The sequence below is a fragment of the Dermochelys coriacea genome, chromosome 2 (assembly GCF_009764565.3).
Source record: "Dermochelys coriacea isolate rDerCor1 chromosome 2, rDerCor1.pri.v4, whole genome shotgun sequence".
NCBI classification, from domain to species: domain Eukaryota; kingdom Metazoa; phylum Chordata; order Testudines; family Dermochelyidae; genus Dermochelys; species Dermochelys coriacea.
Window position 1 is genome coordinate 22,991,633 of NC_050069.1, and position 20,222 is coordinate 23,011,854.

Genomic DNA, 20,222 nt, shown 5'->3' on the forward strand with positions numbered 1-20,222 from the left:
ATCTAACATGCATACACCAGGGTTAAAATACAATGGTAAAAGCTGCTTCAGCATAGCCTATACAACTATAGTGGTTACACAAGCTAAGTTACATTGCACAGAAACAGGAGAAAATGTTTGAGTAGAACTGCAGGGTAGGACAGTTCAGTTCATGCTGGTGTTTATGATGCCTCTTTGCTGTTACTAAGGGTTTGGGGGCTTAATAATTCAGCTGTTCAATCAGCTGTGATCTATTCATGGTTTCATAATTCTCATATGTTACAAACAGTAACTTAGGCAAGAGTTATTTTCCACATACACATGTGATAGGACTTCAGTTAGGCCTCATCTGTCTGACACTGTCACCAACATGAAAGCTCAGTGATGACCTTGGCAGAATGGACTTTTTTATTTTCCAGTTATACTAATTCTGAGGTCTATTTTTCTGGCATTAATCTGCCTTGGTTACCAGTCACTTGGTCTACAAACTGCACTGACTGACTAGCTTATGCATTTATACTAGCTAGGCTGCAGGGCAACAGCGGGTCACCAACTTGGGGTTGGAAAGGTTTTCCTTCCCTGTCTTACATATTGCATATTTACAGTGGTCACCATTTAAGAGTCAGCATGTTCTGCACAGGTCTAACTGAAACACCACCATTTCCCCTCCAGGAATTAGAATAGGAAATAATTGTGGTATCTATTGGTAAATGCTGCCTCTTGAATGGCCACCACATCTGCCCACAGGTACTGCAGCACTGTCCACTTCTTGAGACAGATGGACCATTAATCTGTTCCTGTATAAGCCAGTCCCACCACAGTCTGGACTTCAGCAGTAACCCCCCACTGCTGTGGTGCTTCAAGCCACGCTGTCCCCTCTGACCACGCATTGCAAACTAGAGAACTAAGCCTGCTCCCACTGAAGTCAATGGGACTTTTGCTACTGACAGCAATGGAGACAGCACTGAGCCTTTTCAGAGCATGTGAAGGGCTCCACTGAATACTCTCACCTAGTCCACTTACAGCTCCACCAAGGTGTGACTCTGCTTGGCAAACCTCTGATAGATAAAACGGGAAGAACCTTAAAATTCCACAAATACATTTGAAGATTCTATTTCTTTTTGTGCTGAAGATATGGAGCCCTTGATCCATATTGGTTCCACTGTGACAGAATACTTTGCTCTGAAAAAGATGCAAAAGACACAGCTCCTGCCCCAAGGAACTTAGAATCTAAACAGAAAGACAAGTCAAAACACACTGAGAAGCTATGGTAGGGTGTGTGCCCTACACTAACCCTGAAGAGGTAGGCCAGAGGGGCCAATTAATCTGTTAGGCTACAAGATGGGGGAATTAAGGCTAAAAGGAAAGTCCTAATTAGGGGAAGCTCAACTGTGCAAGAATAGGCGTGTCTATAAAGCCAGGGAGCAGATAGCAGAAAAGTGCTGTAGGGGAGAAGTCTGCTTTGCTCTATGGAGGAAGGGAGGAGTGTTGGGGGCTATAGACATTAGTCTGCAGGTATTTGCTGGGAGGAGGAAGTTTGAAGTGGCAAACCCTGTGTGTGGGGAGCCAGGAGAAGTAGAAAAGACTCAGGGAAAAGGCAGTGGGGTTCAGGGTGGTGTAGACGTTAGCTGTTAAGTAGCTGGTCCCTGAGCTGATAGACTGAATAGAGGGTGGGGTTGGTTTCCCTTGGCAGCCACTGGGGAAGTAGTACCATAGGGGTAATGAATGAGAAGACTGCCTAAGACTGCTGGTGAGGAAAGACTTGGAAACCCTAGAAGAGGGGAACACACATAGTGACCTTGCCAGAGGGCCAAGTCACTGAGAGGGAGCACCCTGAGTTGCAGAGAGAGAGAGCAGCAGCAGGATATGCAGCCAGCAGCAGAAGGTGGCCTTGGGCTTGAAAGAGCTAATCCCCAGAGTGGCCAGGAGGAGGTACCATCTGCAGTGAGTGGACTCCCTGACAGAGGCCCAGAGGTTTCAAGCAGGTGTTATGGTTGTTTGGGTAAATTACAGAATGAGTGAATGGCAATATTTTCTCCTGAATGGGCTTGCATTTCACATAAAGGAGCTCACACATCTCCCCTCACACCCCAGACAGCAGGACAGGTACACTTTTCTTTTTTTCTTCATAGGAATGATTCGTGGCAGCTGGCAATTGAGCACCTGGCAACTGTTCAGAGGCTATCTCCAAAAGACAATCTGTTCCAGCCACGCAGGTGGCCTGCTTTTTGTTTCTTCTGAATTAGGATTCCATGGGGCTTGCTGAATTACTCAACTCTCCAGCCTGAAATCTCAGTTATACTAAAGGAGGGATAAGTTACATCTCCACCCACTCAAAGGCCCTTTTGCACTGCCAGAGAAGTGTAAAGGGGCCTTAGTGTAACCAAAAATTTAGGCTGTTATGCCTCAATCTCTAGGAAAGGAACTTTCGACACTGCCCAAAAAAATGTTTCTGTGGCCCAGCCAAACTGTGGGATGAACACTACTAAGTGCAGTGCTGTGTAATTGCAATAGCAGCCCACACAGAGAGACAGCAGCCGGGTACACCAAAAACAACAAAAGCATCAAGTTTTTCTTAACCACTTTAAGCATTTATTTTTAAATATACTTAAATCTTTGTTAGTAAATATATAGCTAGCTCTGGTAGTACCCTACCCTTCTAATATACATGGGGCAGATCACATCCTTGCATGGTAAAATCCCAGTGAGAGGAAACTATAGCCAGGCAGAATTCTGCTATGATCCCCTCAGAGATTCCCCATCTTATTCCATTGCTGAAACATGCTGCCCCCAAATCCTGCAGTTCCCAGCTCTGGGCCTTTGGTGCACATCCTGCCCCAAGCAGCCTCACTCCAGGGACTCTCCAGGCTGCAGCTGCCCTTTACAGGTGGGGCTTGCCAGCATGGAGGAGACCAGAAGAAATGATAATAGGGCTTCAGATCTTTCCATGGTAATCTCTGCAGGGCTGGGGTGAGGACTCCATATACATGTCACCAGCCCGGACCCCTGCAATAAATGTGACACCACAGTAAACTCTTTCCAGTTTCTTTGCAAATCCACTTGCTTCCAGGGAAACTCAGAAGCACTTAAACCACCGCCTTGTTCCTACCCAGAATGAGGGATTCAGGAGGCTTTGTTTGCTTTATGCTTGTATAGTAATTAATTTATGACTGAGACCATGTAACAACAGTACAACACACAGGAATTGGGGCATGGGTCACTTGCTGGAGGGTTCTCTACTCCTTGAAGTTTTTAAACCACGATTTGAGGACTTCAATAGCTCAGACATAGGTGAGAGGTTTTTCGCAGGAGTGGGTGGGTGAAATTCTGTGGCCTGCGTTGTGCAGGAGGTCAGACTAGATGATCATAATGGTCCCTTCTGACCTTAGTATCTATGAATTCTGGGAAGATATTGCTCTTTATTCCTGGCACCAGTCACCTCTCCTGAGTCAGGGCTTCAAAGGATAACACACCTGTGACATGGCAGAGGTCAGTAATCACTGACTCTGGCAGTTCCTACTGCAAACAAGACGGGTTCTGATAGAGGTCTGATTTTCACTGATGTTTCGCTGTAGCGTTTGGAACATTGCACATATGGTAATCATTACAGGGCAGTCAGAAAGACAAGACTGCCCACTGTGATTTTGTCCACACACAGCAAAGTGAAGACACAGAAGGCTGGAGGAAAGCTATCTTCACTGAGCCACATGGTCCTCATTACTGAGGCAAGATCTAGCAGGGCTGAGACAAAGCAAACACCACCCACACATCCGACACATCGGAAATGCATCCGATGAAGTGAGCTGTAGCTCACGAAAGCTTATGCTCTAATAAATTTGTTAGTCTCTAAGGTGCCACAAGTACTCCTTTTCTTTTTACCACCCACACAGGTCTCTATATGACCTACCATAAGAAACAGATTCAAAGTTACCACAATCTTCATCAGGAAAGTACCATTTCATTTGGGATGAAGAGGTGGATTCTCTGGTGTCCAAGACTGCAATCTAGAAGAATGTCTTGAAGATTTTGAGGTCAAGGCTGCATATGGAAAGCCACTTTCAAAGCCACAAGAAGGAACTGGAGTGAGTCTCAAGCATTGGAATGACCATTCTAGAAGAACAGGACTGAAATACTGAACTATCAAATCATTGCTAAAACCTGAAATAGAAAGGGAGGATTTAATAAGTTTTCTGGAGAACTGGATTTCTGGAGAACTGGATTCCTGGAATCCTGAAACTGGAACTTAAAGGAAGTTAAGTCATAAATCTTCCACATATTGCTGGACTCTGAGTGATGCCAACTCCAAGTGTTCAAAAACCATGAGTCAGGTCTTAAAAAATTATAGGATTGACTTAAAAATCGTGAGATATTTTAAAAATAATACATTTGGGGTTCTGGTTTATTTGCCTTCTGGATTTTGAGCCTCTAGGGTGTCCTCAGGTCATGTTTTCTAGGTTTTCTCTGCAACTATGAGGGCTACAAACTTGCACTTTTTTGTATGGGAAAGCTGAGATACCCAAACTCCATAATCCAGGAGCTGGGTTTTTAAGAATCACACCAAATATTAGTAGATTTGTGCTAAAATCACTTGAGTTGGCAACACTTATTCCCACAGAACATTCTTTGTAGCTACAAGCAACCAGCTGAATCTTAAATTTGCAGCATCAGCGTGAGAACCCATTGCCCCTGGCTACACCAAAACAAGCCTCTGCCATGTTAACCCAAGAAGAATGTCCTGTTAGCTTTAGTAGAGCTCATGCCCACAGTGGGCCAACCATTGGAGCGTGAAATAGACAAACAATTTAGCAGATCGGATGTTGCATACCATAGAGGGCATGCATAGTCCATCATATGTGAGTAATTGCTAGTACATTAAATCATGCAGAAAATAAAATGGAAAAACTAGTAATATTTCAAGTAATAGATGTGAGAGATAACGAATAAATGATAGTTGCAAAACAGCCCAGAGACCTGACCTATAACAATGCTAACAGCCCAGGCTTTGTTTCTTTCCTGAAATGAGCCTAGCCTAGCCTCTCCATCCAAATGGACATTTCTGCTCAATTAAAGATGTATTCAGGGTTATATTCCATTTGAAGCCACAATACTATTTCTGGCCAACCTCAGGTGAGCTATGCAAGCAAAGCACGTATGCTTTAGGAATGCAGTTTGGCTGAAAAGCATTCAGGAAAAGTTGAGTGTCCTACCAACAGTGGGAATCAGAATGCTTTAATAATAATGATCCTACATTAATGGTATAGTCCACATACAGCACAATCCCAGAATCATTTACAATCTGATTTACTAACTATATGAACTGCTGTTCACCAGCAAAATGCAGCCACCCAGGGAATTCAGTGGTTGAATAACACACAGCAACCCTGCACAACCCTTCCAGACAGGAAATGATGATTACTGTATCCAACAGAGCACAGGGATAATTTTAAGGTAAGCCAAATATAATGACTCATGTTGGAAATTTCCCCAGATGCCAGATCATGCATAAAAGCCACTTTCAAAGCCACAAGAAGGAATTGGACTGAGTCTCAAGCATTGGAATGACCATTCTAGAAGAACAGGACTGAAATACTGAGCTGCTCTTGTGAAAAAGTACCACGAGAGCTTTACTGGCAAGTGGTCATAGCCTTGGCTTTTATGCATGATCTGAAAGACACCAGTTCCAGCAGGATGCTGCTTCCTTATTCAATGAAAGAATAAGCTCTAATGTAAGAAGGTGGCAATGAGTTGGCTATCACTCTATAAAGCCCTAATATACAAAGAGGATTGTCTAAGCCCTGGTCTACACTAGGAGTTGTGGTCAAATTTAGCAGTGTTAAATCGATTTAACCCTGCACCCGTCCACACCACGAAGCCCTTTTTTCGATTTAAAGGGCTCTTAAAATCGATTTCCTTACTCCACCCCTGACAAGGGGCTTAGTGCTGAAATCGGCCTTGCCGGATCGAATTTGGGGAACTACAATTAGACAGTATTGGCCTCCGGGAGCTATCCCAGAGTGCTCCATTGTGACCACTCTGGACAGCACTCTCAACTCAGATGCACTGGCCAGGTAGACAGAAAAAGGCCCGCAAACTTTTGAATTTCATTTCCTGTTTGGCCAGCGTGGCAAGCTGCAGGTGAGTGCAGAGCTCATCAGCAGAGGTGACCATGATGGAGTCCCAGAATCGCAAAGGAGCTCCAGCATGGACCAAACGGGAGGTACAGGATCTGATCGCTATATGGGGAGAGGAATCCATGCTATCAGAACTATGTTCCAGTTTTCGAAATGCCAAAACATTTGTCAAAATCTCCAAGCGCATGAGGGACAGAGGCCATAACAGGGACCCGAAGCAGTGCTATGTGAAACTTAAGGAGCTGAGGCAAGCCTACCAGAAAACCAGAGAGGCAAACGGCTGCTCCGGGTCAGAGCCCCAAACATGCCGCTTCTATGATGAGCTGCGTGCCATTTTAGGAGGTTCAGCCACTATACCCCAACTGTGTTGTTTGACTCCTTCAATGGAGATGGAGGCAACATAGAAGCAGGTTTTGGGAACGAGGTAGATGATGATGATGAGGTTGTAGATAGCTCACAGCAAGCAAGGGGAGAAACTGGTTTTCCCAACAGCCAGGAACTGTTTCTCACCCTGGACCTGGAGCCAGTACCCCCCGAACCCATCCAAGGCTGCCTCCTGGACCCACCAGGCTCTAGTGAGTGTACCTTTTTAAATAGTATACATGGTTTAAAAGCAAGCATGTTTAATGATTAATTTGCCCTGGCATTCGCAGCTCTCCTGGATGTACTCCCAAAGCCTTTGCAAAAGGTTTCTGGGGAGGGCAGGCTTATTCCATCCACCATGGTAGGACACTTTACCACTCCAGGCCAGTAGCACGTACTCGGGAATCATTGTAGAACAAAGTATTGCAGTGTATGTTTGCTGGCATTCAAACAACATCCCTTCTTTATCTCTCTGTGTTATCCTCAGGAGAGTGATATCATTCATGGTCACCTGGTTGAAATAGGGTACTTTTCTTAAGGGGATATTCAGAGGTGCCCATTCCTGCTGGGCTGTTTGCCTGTGGCGGAACAGAAATGTTCCCCGCTGTTAGCCATGGGGAGGGGGAAGGAGCTAGCCACGCACTGGGGGGAGGCAAAATGCGACCTTGGAATGAAAGCACATGTGCTATGTATGTAATGTTAACAGCAAGGTTTACCATGAAAGAGTGTACCCATTGTTCTATAAAATGTGTCTTTTTAAATACCACTGTCCCTTTTTTTTCTCCACCAGCTGCATGTGTTTCAAGGATCACAGAATCTTCTCCTTCCCAGAGGCTAGTGAAGATTAGAAGGCAAAAAAAACGCACTCGCGATGAAATGTTCTCTGAACTCATGCTGTCCTCCCACACTGACAGAGCACAGATGAATGTGTGGAGGCAGACAATGTCAGAGTGCAGGAGAGGACAAAATGACCAGGAAGAGAGGTGGCGGGCTGAAGAGAGTAAGTGGCGGGCTGAAGAGAGGGCTGAAGCTGAAAGGTGGGAACAGCATGATGAGAAGACGCAGGATTCAATGCTGAGGCTGCTGGAGGATCAAACTAACATGCTCCAGCATATGGTTGAGCGGCAGGAAAGGCAGCAGGAGCACAGACCGCTGCTACAGCCCCTGTGTAACCAACCACCCTCCTCCCCAAGTTCCATAGCCTCCTCACCCAGATACCCAAGAACACGGTGGGGGGGACTCCGGCCACCCAGCCACTCCACCCCAGAGGATTGCCCAAGCAACAGAAGGCTGGCATTCAATAAGTTTTAAAGTTTTAAACTTTTAAAGTGCTGTATGGCCTTGTCCGTCCCTCCTCCACTACCCCTCCCGGTGCTTCCCTCCTCCACCACCCCTCCCTGGCTACCTTGGCAGTTATCCCCCTATTTGTGTGATGAATTAATAAAGAATGCATGAATGTGAAGCAACAATGACTTTATTGCCTCTGCAAGTGGTGATCGAAGGGAGGAGGGAAGGGTGGTTAGTTTACAGGGAAGTAGAGTGAACCCAGGTTGGCGGGGGGGGGGTTCATCAAGGAGAAACAAACAGAACTTTCACACCGTAGCCTGGCCAGTCATGAAACTGGTTTTCAAAGCTTCTCTGATGCGCACCACGCCCTCCTGTGCTCTTCTAACCGCCCTGGTGTCTGGCTGTGTGTAACCAGCAGCCAGGTGATTTGCCTCAACCTCCCACCTCACCATAAATGTCTCCCCCTTACTCTCACAGATATTGTGGAGCGCACAGCAAGCAGTAATAACAGTGGGAATATTGATTTCGCTGAGGTCTAACCGAGTCAGTAAACTGCACCAGCGTGCTTTTAAATGTCCAAATACACATTCTACCACCATTCTGCACTTGCTCAGCCTGTAGTTGAACAGCTCCTGACTACTGTCCAGGCTGCCTGTGTATGGCTTCATAAGCCATGGCATTAAGGGGTAGGCTGGGTCCCCAAGGATAACTATTGGCATTTCAACATCCCCAACAGTTATTTTCTGGTCTGGGAATAAAGTCCCTTCCTGCAGCTTTTGAAACAGACCAGAGTTCCTGAAGATGCAAGGGTCATGTACCTCTCCCGGCCATCCCACGTTGATGTTGGTGAAATGTCCCTTGTGATCCACCAGTGCTTGCAGCACTATTGAAAAGTACCCCTTGCAGTTTATGTACTCGCTGGCTTGGTGCTCCAGTGCCAAGATAGGGATATGGGTTCCGTCTATGGCCCCACCACAGTTAGAGAATCCCATTGCAGCAAAGCCAACCACTATGACCTGCACATTTCCCAGGGTTACTACCCTTGATATCAACAGATCTTTTATTGTGTTGGTTACTTGCATCACAGCAGCCCCCATAGTAGATTTGCCCACTCCAAGTTGATTCCCGACTGACCGGTAGCTGTCTGACGTTGCAAGTTTCCACAGGGCTATTGACACTCACTTCTCAACTGTGAGGGCTGCTCTCATCTTGGTATTCTTGCACCTCAGGGCAGGGGAAAGCAAGTCACAAAGTTCCATGAAAGTACCCTTACGCATGCAAAAGTTTCACAGCCACTGGGAATCGTCCCAGACCTGCAATACTATGCAGTCCCACCAGTCTGTGCTTGTTTCCTCGGCCCAGAATCTGCATTCCACCATATGAACCTGCCCCATTAACACCATGATGCCCACATTTCCAGGTCCCGTGCTTTGAGAGAAGTCTGTGTCCATGTCCTCATCACTCTTGTCACCGTGCTGATGTCGCCTACTCACCCAGTTTCGTTTTGCCTAATTTAGTTCTGGTACTGCATATACTGCTGGATAATGTGCATGGTGTTTAATGTGCTTCTAATTGCCAAAGTGATCTGAGCGGGCTCCATGCTTGCTGTGGTATGGCGTCTGCACAGAAAAAAGGCGCGAAATGATTGTCTGCCGTTGCTCTGCTGGAGGGAATGGCAATTGACAACATGGCTTACAGAGTTGGTTTACAGGGAATTAAAATCAACAAAGAGGGTGGCTTTACATCAATAAAAAAGAAAAACAACTGTCACACAGAATGGCCCCCTCAAGGATTGAACTCAAAACTGTGGGTTTAGTAGGCCAATGCTCAACCCACTGAGCCATCCCTTCCCCTGGTGTTTCAGGCAGGACTGAATTTCCATTAAACTTTTCAAGGTGCCCCGACAGACCTCACTGAAACAATTGTCGGCTGTTGATTTCATCGAGGTAGGGAGCGGGGAAGCAAATGAATACAAAACAAATCTGGTGTATTTCTTGTTTTGATCCACTCCATCTATCTTTTACATCTTTGGCTGGCAGCAGATGGTGCAGTAGGACTGCTAGCCATCCACATCACCTGGCTGCTCAGCAGAAGATGGTGCAATAGGACTACTAGCCATCCTCATCTCCTGCCTGCTCGCCATAAGATGGTACAATAGGACTGCCAGCAGGACTAAAAAGAATGACCTGGCTGAGTCACTCCTAATTTAGTTCCTGCGCCCAAGTCTGCCCAGGCGCTCTTGACTGACCTTACTGAGGCGGCCAGGAGTACCTCGGACATGATGACGATGGTTATCAGGCCTATTGCACTGTCTGCTGCCACAAGGCAATGGTTGCTGCTGCTGTGTAGCAATGCAGTACCGCATCTGCCAGCACCCAGGAGACATAGGGTGACAGTGAGCTGAGTGGGCTCCATGCTTGCTGTGGTATGGCGTCTACACAGGTAACTCGGGGAAAAGGCGCAAAACGATTGTCTGACATTGCTTTCACAGAGGGAGGGAGGGAGGGAGGGCCTGACGACATGTACCCAGAACCACCTGCTACAATGTTTTTTGCCCCATCAGGCATTGGGATCTCAACCCAGAATTCCAATGGGCGGCGGAAACTGCGGGAACTGTGGGATAGCTACCCACAGTTCAACACTCCAGAAGTCGACGCTAGCCTCGGTACTGTGGAAGCACTCTGCTGCGTTAATGCACTTAATGCACTTAGAGCATTTTGTGTGGGGACACACACAATTGACTATATAAAAACGATTTCTTAAAAAACCGACTTCTATAAATTCGACCAAATTTCATAGTGTAGACATACCCTAAGGAAATGTGTTATGAACAAATCAAATCAATAAATTAATTCTAAACCTGCTTCCTTGTAATCTGATATGTTTATAGCATTACTGTGGCTCTACCTTTGATTGACGTGTGTGAGAAGTTATTTTTCCCTGTAGAGACTGTGAAACAGTGGGTAGGTGTTGTACTTGGTTATTGGTGAGCAAGGAGTTAACTTCAATTCATCTTTCCCCCTCCCCTAGCACAGGTGCTCAGAGGAAGACACATTGCTTAGAAGACAGGGGAAGAGAATGTCTTTGGGAATTTTAAGCATGCAAATTCCATAAACCTGAGGGCACCTTCTGCGACCCCACTGGGGATAACAACCTACAGTGTGGGAGACTTCTCTACAAAGTAACAGTTTTTCACCAAATAGCCTGATTTACACAGCTGCTTTCTTCCAGTAGGTGGAGAGTGGGGAGACCTGAAGGTAGAAATTTCACACTCTGCTATCTGAGTCTGTATACTTCATTTCCCACAGGGAAAATGTATTGCAGTTGAATCCATAATATACTCTACTTATTCTATAATAAGTACCTCCTTAGTCTATGGTACCTTTCTTCCATGGACCTCAAAGTGCAACACAAACATTAATGAATGATGCCTCCAACCCCCACCGTGTGAGGAAAGCATGTGTTATACCCATTTTAGAACTAGGAAAATTAAGGCACAGAGAAGTTAAGGGCCAGGCCAGCATTTTCAATTGTGGGATCCTAAAGTTTGGCACCTTCATAAATACTTAGGAAACCCAATGAGTATCTGGATTTTCAAAGTGCTGTGGACCCATAGTTCCCATTGAATTCCATACATTTGGATGCATGGGGGGGTTTTTAGGCATCCTACTTCGACCATTTTGGCCTAAATAGCTTGTCCAATGCCATGTATCAAGTAAACAGCAGAATCAGGAACAGATTAGTTTCCAGTCCCATGCTTCCTGCTCCCATTGAAGTCTGTGGGAGTTTTGCCCTTGATATCAGGGGCAGGAATCTGTCTGCTGAGTTACTTACATCAGCACTAAACTTTTGATCTTACAAATAGTTAAACTGAAAGTGGAATTGCTGGCTGGCTGTTACCATATTTTCCATAATCCTGCACTAAACCCAACAAAAGGGAGGGGGAGATAGCCTTTAACAGTTGCTGACGTAGAAAATGTACACTTTCTATCAAACTAAATCCTTGAGTGAGCCGTCTGCAATGATGTATGAGAATTTAGTATAAACAGCAAACAGTTCCTGGGTTCTCTTCTAATTTCTTCTGCAATATGCACCAGACACGCAGTCTGCACCTCTCCACCTATTTACAATTGGCTCATATTACATTTGTTCCTAGCCTATTTTCTCCTTTAAAGCTGACTACAGCACACACAGGAGGGGTACATGAACCTGTCAGTTCCAAACAGCAGATGCTGAAATGGGCCGAAAGACAAGGTGCTTCTCCAACATCCTTTATACACAGTGGGCTGGCAATATATTAGGAATGTAACTATTTTTCTGTACAACTAAAGCTGTCAGTATTTTTATTTCAACCTGGTTGTTTGTGTTGGGAGGTGTGGTCTGGGGTTCTTTTAGGTATTTATAATGGGGATATGCAGTTGGTTCATTTTTTTTAAAAAAAAAAGTTAATCTTATTTTAACCTTTACACCCAAACTGGTTTGAAAGTGTTTACCCAGGAATATTTAATATTCTACACCAGTGTTTCTCAATATTTTTTATACCAGGGACCAGCTTGCTGCCTTCCTAAACTGTGTCAGAGAGATCTCAGGAACCAGTGCCGGTCCACGGACTGGTCATTGAGAAACATTGTTCTACACTATCTGATTTCCAAAGAGTGCCTACTTTTAACTTCTCTCATTTCACTTCTGCATTGCCTGTAGCAGAAGGAGATCAAGTAACTTGCCCAAGGTCAAAAGGTGAGTGTATGCCTGAGATAGACTTAGAGCCCAATTTCCTGCTGCAGCCTGAATCATTAGTGATTTACTACAATTGAACCCTCAGAGTTATGAGCACCAGAGTTTCAAACTGACTGGTCAACCACATGCCTCATCTGGAACCAGAAGTATACAATCAGGCAGCAGCAAAGATGGGGGCGGGGGAGCAAATACAGTACAGCACTGTGTAAAATGTAAACTACTAAAAAAAAAAAAAGTTTTTTTAAAAAGATTTGACACATTAAGGAAGCTGTTCTGTGTTTGTTCATATAAATTAAGAGAGTTAAAAGTAGCACTTTTCTTCTGCATAGTAGAGTTTCAAAGCTGTATTACGTCAATGTTCAGCTGTAAACCTTTGCAAGAACAACCATAATGTTTTGTTCAGTTATAAACATTTCAGAGTTACAACCTCCATTCCCGAGGTATTTGCAACTCTGAGGTTCTACTGTATTCGTATTTTTACTAACATTTCTATTGCCCCATCACCATAGTATCTTTGTGCCTTACAGGATCTAAATGAGCCATTTAAGAGCTTAGGCTGGGAGTTTCAAAGGAGGCAAAGAGTTAAGTACCCAAATCCTATTGAAATTCACTGGGAGCTAGGGCCAGATTCTCTAACCAATGAAAGTTAGGTGCCTAAATGCCTTTGTGGATCTGAGCCTCAGTGCCTAACGCCCTTAGCCTCCTTTGAAAATACTATCCTTAACTAATTTTCTAATTGAAAGCCTTGAACTGGAGAGAGATTGAGAGCAAGCTGACAGAGGAGGCCCTGGCAACCCACTCCACGGGCACATACTTTAAAAAGTGACTAATATTCCAGCAGTTCCACTCTGCCTGCCTGCTAGCACAAGATCTTCTTTGAAAGATTTCAGCCACTAAGCTGACTGTGACCCTAGGTCACATGAGGATTCTTACCACTTATTTGATGACTACAGGTGGGCACAGGACAGGCAGCCTGCAGCTCCTGTGCTTTAATCCCAGTTCTGACACTGACTCACCCTTGGATTAATCATTTAATCTTTCTATCCGCAGAGTGAGGATAATGATACTTACTCACCGGCCTGGAGTGGGGACTAATTAATGTTTGTGAATGCTTTGAAAATGAAAAGTATAATATGAAGTGCTAAGTGTATTATTGCTATCTGGTATAAAAAAATCCATATTATGAACACTTTATTGACGCATTTGCAGTAAAATAGCTTGGAAGTCTATGATCAGAGATATTATCTAATGACATTTATGTAGCTCCTCTCATGCCATAGGATCCCTAAGAGACTTACCGACTGGGTATATAGAGATCACTACATCCACCAGTAAAATGCAAAAAGAAAAGGAGTACTTGTGGCACCTTAGAGACTAACAAATTTATTAGAGCATAAGCTTTCGTGAGCTACAGCTCACTTCATCGGATGCATAAAGCTTATGCTCTAATAAATTTGTTAGTCTCTAAGGTGCCACAAGTACTCCTTTTCTTTTTGCGAATACAGACTAACACGGCTGCTACTATGAAACCAGTAAAATGCAGTCACTGCTGAGGTAAAAAGCAGCAGCCATTATGTGCCAATGTGAGCAACACTGAGCTAGTGAGGAAGGGGTCACTGGAGATGGAGGTGGTTTGAAGGTGGGGGATTAAAGAACACTAAATAGGGACACATTTCAGGTTGGGTGAATGTAATTGCCCAGGTGCTTATGTAACACCGACAGACCCTGGTTGTCAGCAGGCAGAATCGAACCTGGGGCCTCTGGAGCTTAGTGCATGAGTTAAAAGCCATATGGTCATTAGAGAGAGAGAAGAATTAATGAGTCTATTCTTACAGCCTTAGCTAAGTGGTCTCAGTGCCACTAGAGAGAACATCATACCCAGAAGGTGTGTGGATTATACTTAGGCCTTGTCTGTATGGGAAAGTTTTACCAGTTATTAGGATATAGTTATTCAGGTGTATTTATATCAATATAACCATTTGTGTTGAAATTCTTATTCGGGTATAAGAATAGATATGTTTTTGGTTTGGGTTTTTTGGGGGGTTTTGCTTTAGATTAAATCTCTTCCCAAGCAACATAAACTAAACTGTTTGTTTTTTTTAAAAGGCATCTTAGGCCCTTTCTACATTAGAAAGGGTTTGCCAGTATAGCTATACTTGGAAACCCTCCAAGCGGAGACACAGCTTACACTGGCAAATGAATGTTTTTGCCCGGATAGCTGAAATCAGTTCCCCAAGTGAATCAGATGTACCAGCAAAGGGACTTTTTTGCCATTGTAACTGCATTCACATTGTGGCTCTTGCTGGTACAGCTATGTCAGTTAGGGGAGTGATTTTTTTTAAAACACTCCTAGTCCTAACTGATGTAGCTACAATGGCAAAACTTTCTAGACCAGGTCTAGAATCTAGAATAAGGGGTTTTCCAGTTTAAATTCACACCTTGGAGGGGGGATTTGGTTTTCAGGAGGGATGGTTCCAGGAGACAGTTGATATGTACATGAGAGGGGGCTTGTTCTGCTGTTCAAGTACTGGCCACAACAGCTGTGAGGATCACTAACAGAAACAGCAACTTCTTCTGCGGTGGGAGGGACGGGCCAAGAGAGGTGTCAGGAGCTTCCTCCTCCCTGAGGGAGGGGATGTCAACAGGAGGTAGCCGTTGGTGGCCCCACCTCCCACAGGAGGAGCCAGCAGCTGCAGGAGGAGGGATGATAGTCTCTAGAAAACTGGGGAAAACCAGCCACCAGTAATCATAATTTGCATTTACCCAGCACTAGGCCTTCTCAAAGTGCTTGGCGGACATTAACTCATGAATCAGCACAACACCCCAGGAGGTGAATAAATGGTATTATCCTCATATTTACACATAAGAAAACAAAAATACAACAAAATTCAGTAACTGCCAGGCCACACAGTGAATCGGTGACAGCACCCATGGCAGAACGCAGGACAGGAGCCCCTGGCTCCCAGTCCCATGCTGCTTCACCAGATAGAAACCCTTCTTCGCACACTGCACGTGATCCTGTGTGGATGCGGAAAGGATGGATTTCCCCATGAGCCTCTGCACTGTTGACATAAACTGACTCAGTTGCTCTAATATGGGTGACTGGGGCATGGAGCTTACCTCAGTCTTGTCCTTCTAGGAAGATCTCTCCCAAGTGATAAGTGATTCATTTTCGGGCATGTCCACGTCTAAGGTTCAAGGTAGTGGCACAGCAGATCACACAGTTCCACAAAAGTGCTGTAGGCATTGCAGATCCCTCATAACCCAATGATGGAGCACGTTTGGGATAGCCTAAATTTGTGACATAGAAAGCTTTGTAAAATTAACAACTACCCTCACTTGAGAGGCACCAGTGGATCCAACACGATAGCTAGATGGTGAAGGGACCTACCATTTTTCTCCTGTCAGGTCACTATTCACGTTTATAGTTGCGGGAGGGCTTCTTGCAAAGAGCCCTCTCTCACATTTTGATATGAAAGAGTCAAGATGCACTTGGCATTATACACACACTAGAAATGCATTTTTGACTGAGACATGTACAACATAGCAAGGTATTTATCACTTAAATATCTCTCCATTATTACACTGGGCATTGGGGATACGGATGTGTCATGACTGGCAGCCGCATATAGCATTGCTATAAAGTGGTGTAACCCATTATTATTTGTTAACTAATGCACTGATGTAACACGCATTCTTCACAGGTGATTTTCACTATTAGAGATTTCAGATTTTCATTGCCAGTCAGAAGATATGGATACTGTAGCATAAAACTGTGTTGAGACTTCATGGCCTCTCACATAAACAGGTCAAAATTAACATATCAGTAGAACACATAGTCCTAAACAGTCGTGGTTGTAAAAATCCTGTACTGCTACTGAAGGAAAACAATCTGAGGCCACCTAGCACTTCATGGCTGTCACTATATTGCATTCCATGGTCACTCAGTAATAATGGCAACAGCGGAGCTAGAACTCAGAGCCACCAGTTCCAAAAACATGTGCCCTGACCACAGAAGCTAGAGTAGATCTGTCCTCAGTTGTACAGCTCTCATGGTGTCTGACTGTGGGCAGTGGGACACCCCACACTGACCAGTTCACATGCTCCCTCGTTAGATATAGCTCATCCTTGAGTGCCAGAGATTCATGGAATTCCAGCTTCCTGATTGTCACCATGGATATATGGAATTGATGGCAATAACAGGGCTGAATTCCTCTTTCTCCTGAGGTACAGACCCCTACAAGATGCGCTAAGAGGGAATCAGCTTTGGAAGTTAGCAGTATACAGTTAAGTAGTTCTGAGTCCATCCAGAAGAGGACAATCTACACTATTCTGTTCATTACAATACAGGGAGATGGAATTCCTAGATTTCTCAGTAACATGATATGTGAATACAGGCCCCTCTGATCTCCTCAATTCTAATAATAAGGTCCCCAAATTTACACTCCACTTGAAATCTCAAATTCAGCCATAGCACCTGAGGTGACTTGGCAGCTATGTCATCAGCATTTGCAGAGCACTAACAGGCATGTTAATTTACCCATGCGACAATATGAGGATATCTCACACATTGCACATCTCCATTTGCCCGGCTGAGATCCCGCTGCAGAAAAACTTGTTGCTACATCTCGACATCAAAGCCCCATTACAGCATGATTCACTCCATAATACGTACAGCTCTCAAATACGCACAGTGCAGATGTACGTGTGCATTAAAATCTGAGCCAGTCAGGTCCTTGCTTATGCTCTTTCAACAAGGTACAGGATGCCATTTATTTTATTTAGTTTGATTTGTTTAAAATGCACCCACCAGAGCATTGGGTGCAGGTGTGGTTCGCTGACCTAGTCTATGTGATCACATCGCCTTCTAGCAGATAACCCCAACAAAAATAAAAATCTGGGATGTAAAACTAGCTTAGGCAGTTGCTCATTCAGTTCAAGCAATTGGGCCTTCTTTTGGTGTTGAAGATCCCAGGTTCAATCCCCATTGACAACAGTGGAGCTGCATGCATTACACCTACATAAATTTTGTCACTAAAAACAATATCTTTGCATAGCTCATTTGGTAATCTCTATACTTATCTCCCCTTTGCACAGTTTTTTTTTTAACCTTTGCACATCAACATCCAGATGGAGAAGCAGAGCCCTGCAGTTTCAATAGCTATTGTATTTGAAGGCCAAAGAGTGACAGTGTTTAATAAAAGAAAATATACATTTAGGAACCAATCCTGCAAACACACAAACTTTTTTCCAGCAAATTTCAGCTAGACCAGCATGCAAACTGGCTGGCATGGATCTATACCATTGCCCTGACTTGGATGGAATCAGAGCTTTTCAGCTATGAATAGTTCTTTTTTGGCTTCAGTGGAAGGGATCATGCTTTTGGAGCAAGTGGCTCTGACTTCTATCCACACTGTTGCCACTAAGTTCTGAATGGCCATGGTGTGTAGCACAGTGCAAGCCGTGAGTTCAGTTATGCACATGGATTGAGGGCTTGATTTAACATTTTTTTCTGATCAAAACAATATTATAATAACCTTATGTTTTGAGTTCTGGTGGACCAACTATTCTCAGGGACAGGAACAGTTCTGATAATACAGCAATTCTCTTGGCATGCCTCATCTAGAACTCAGAAGCACTTGGCATACCAGCTTTCTCATTTTAATAAATGTAGTTATAATGGAGTCTTATGCTGATACTATACCTTAAATCAGACAGCATATTATCTGATCACAGCTCACGCACCACAGTTGGAAAACGGAAAACTAGCACACATTTGTTGTTTCCTTTTAATTAATTACAATGTCTTTGTATTTAGCTACTATCCCTGAATATTAAATATATTCAAAGAGTCATTTAAAAATACATTACAGATGAGCCTGAGCTTCAAAATTCAGATCTAAATGCAAAATAATTAACATGAGAATGGAATGGATCTTGTAGTATATATTGTTAGTTTCTGTCCCTATCCCATTCTACAGCACAGATCAGACTTGCATGTAAGAGTTGCCAAATGATTCTCATTAAGAGGATGAACATATTTTCAGTGACATATGTCTGACCGACTTAACTTACTTGGCTGGGCACTGCAGTCAGTGACACCAAAATAACATACAGCTGGCAGTCTTTGTTCAAATATACCTAAATTAAATTTAACACCATAGAAGATGGCCTCACCCTGGAGTAGGTTTAAGGTCATCTCCAAATCATTGCAGTGTTAATCACCCCCTTAGCCCTTACAAGAGTTGTATTCATTGTTACATATGTAGTTCCTCATTCTCCAAAGGCATGTAATTTAAAAACACACAAAGTGGCAGGTCTCCCTAAGGTTGATTTCTGTTGCACTAGATTTATTTGTAACATAGAATGGCTGATAAACATTTTCATGATTAAAAATGTACTTTGCCAACAAATTATGATGAGGGGGCTCAGAGCATCACCTCTCACATATTATCCTGCACGCACACAATCCACACAACATAGAATCATAGAATTGTAGGACTGGAAGGGACCTTGAGAGGTCATCTAGTTAAGTCCCCTGCACTCATGGCAGTACTAATATTATCTAGACCAGGGGTGGCCAAACTTACTTGCTCTCTGAGCCACACACAACAATCTTCAGAAGTTCGAGCCAGAGCACACCTGCCGGGAGCCAGGGCTCAGGGATTCAGCCAGCTCCTGTTGAAGCCCCAAGCCTTTGCACGTGTGCCCCACAGGGCTGAAGCCCCAAGACACACCCCCACCCCATTTCTGGGACACCATGTTGTTATAACTACTATTACAGTACTGCCCCTGCACAAACACATAGCAAAGCAGTCCCAGCCTTGGTGCACTTCCAATCTAAATAGAACAGACTGACAAAGAAAGTACTATTATCCCCAATTTCCAGTTGTGGACAGAGGCAGAAAGATTAAGGGAATCACCCAAGGTCACACAGGAAGTCTGTGGCAGAGCCAGCAATTGACATCCCCCTATTCTCCAAGAGCTACTGCCTTAACAGCAAGACATTCATTCCACCATGTACAACTGAGTCTCTTGCAAGGCCCCAGGATTTATTGTTGGGATGCAGAAGCAAAGCTACAGGCAGGGCCACCAAGAGCAGGGAAAAGGAGGGCTCTGAGCACAGGGTCTGTAATATCTGTGTAAATACAGTGAAATGGGAGAGGGATGGGCCCCAAATCTCTCTTGATGGGCCTGGGTTCAGGGCAGACTTACAGTTGGTGTTTGGGGTTTTAAATGAGTTGCTCAAACTAGCTGGTATTCAAGGCTTGATTTTTTTCTTAACTTCAGCATTCCAGCTTCCTCACTTGCAAACATTTCTTGTGTAACCTCTGCGTGTGTGTGAGAGAGAGAGAACACATAACATCTTCGCCAGCAAGCATCAGTTATTGGAATTCCACAAGTCAGCAGATAGCTCAGCCCCCTCAGGAAAGGTTGACAGTGTGATTTGGATTATGACAGCTAGGCCACTGTGAGGGTGTTTATCTCTCTCGCACACACTTATACAAGCAGCCTAGCTCCTTTATTTATATATTTACCATGGAGCACTGAAGTGGAGTGAAACCATTCATCAGCGAATCAGAATACTTGCCTGCTTGGTACAGTTTAACATACAACAGCAGCTGTTCCCAACCTAGGGAGAAATATGGAACACCTGATAAACAATAATGCAAGGACAGTTATTCACAATTTTTTTTTCAGTTGACACTTCAGATTCTTTTACTG

At 44.3% G+C, this 20,222-nt stretch overlaps 1 long non-coding RNA gene across 4 annotated transcripts in view; it reads right to left on the reverse strand.

The window, feature by feature from the left end:
* The window catches only part of LOC119850440, a 44,818-nt gene that overhangs the window by 23,137 nt on the left and 1,459 nt on the right, over positions 1 to 20,222 (reverse strand). Inside the window, exons 2-5 of one of the 4 annotated variants that reach the window (XR_006278658.1) lie at positions 20,036 to 20,130; positions 15,618 to 15,788; positions 3,887 to 4,137; positions 990 to 2,985 (exon numbers count right to left, since the gene is read on the reverse strand). This is a non-coding gene — a long non-coding RNA (uncharacterized LOC119850440). The other 3 variants (XR_006278657.1, XR_006278656.1, XR_005290856.2) reach the window with 3 other exon arrangements.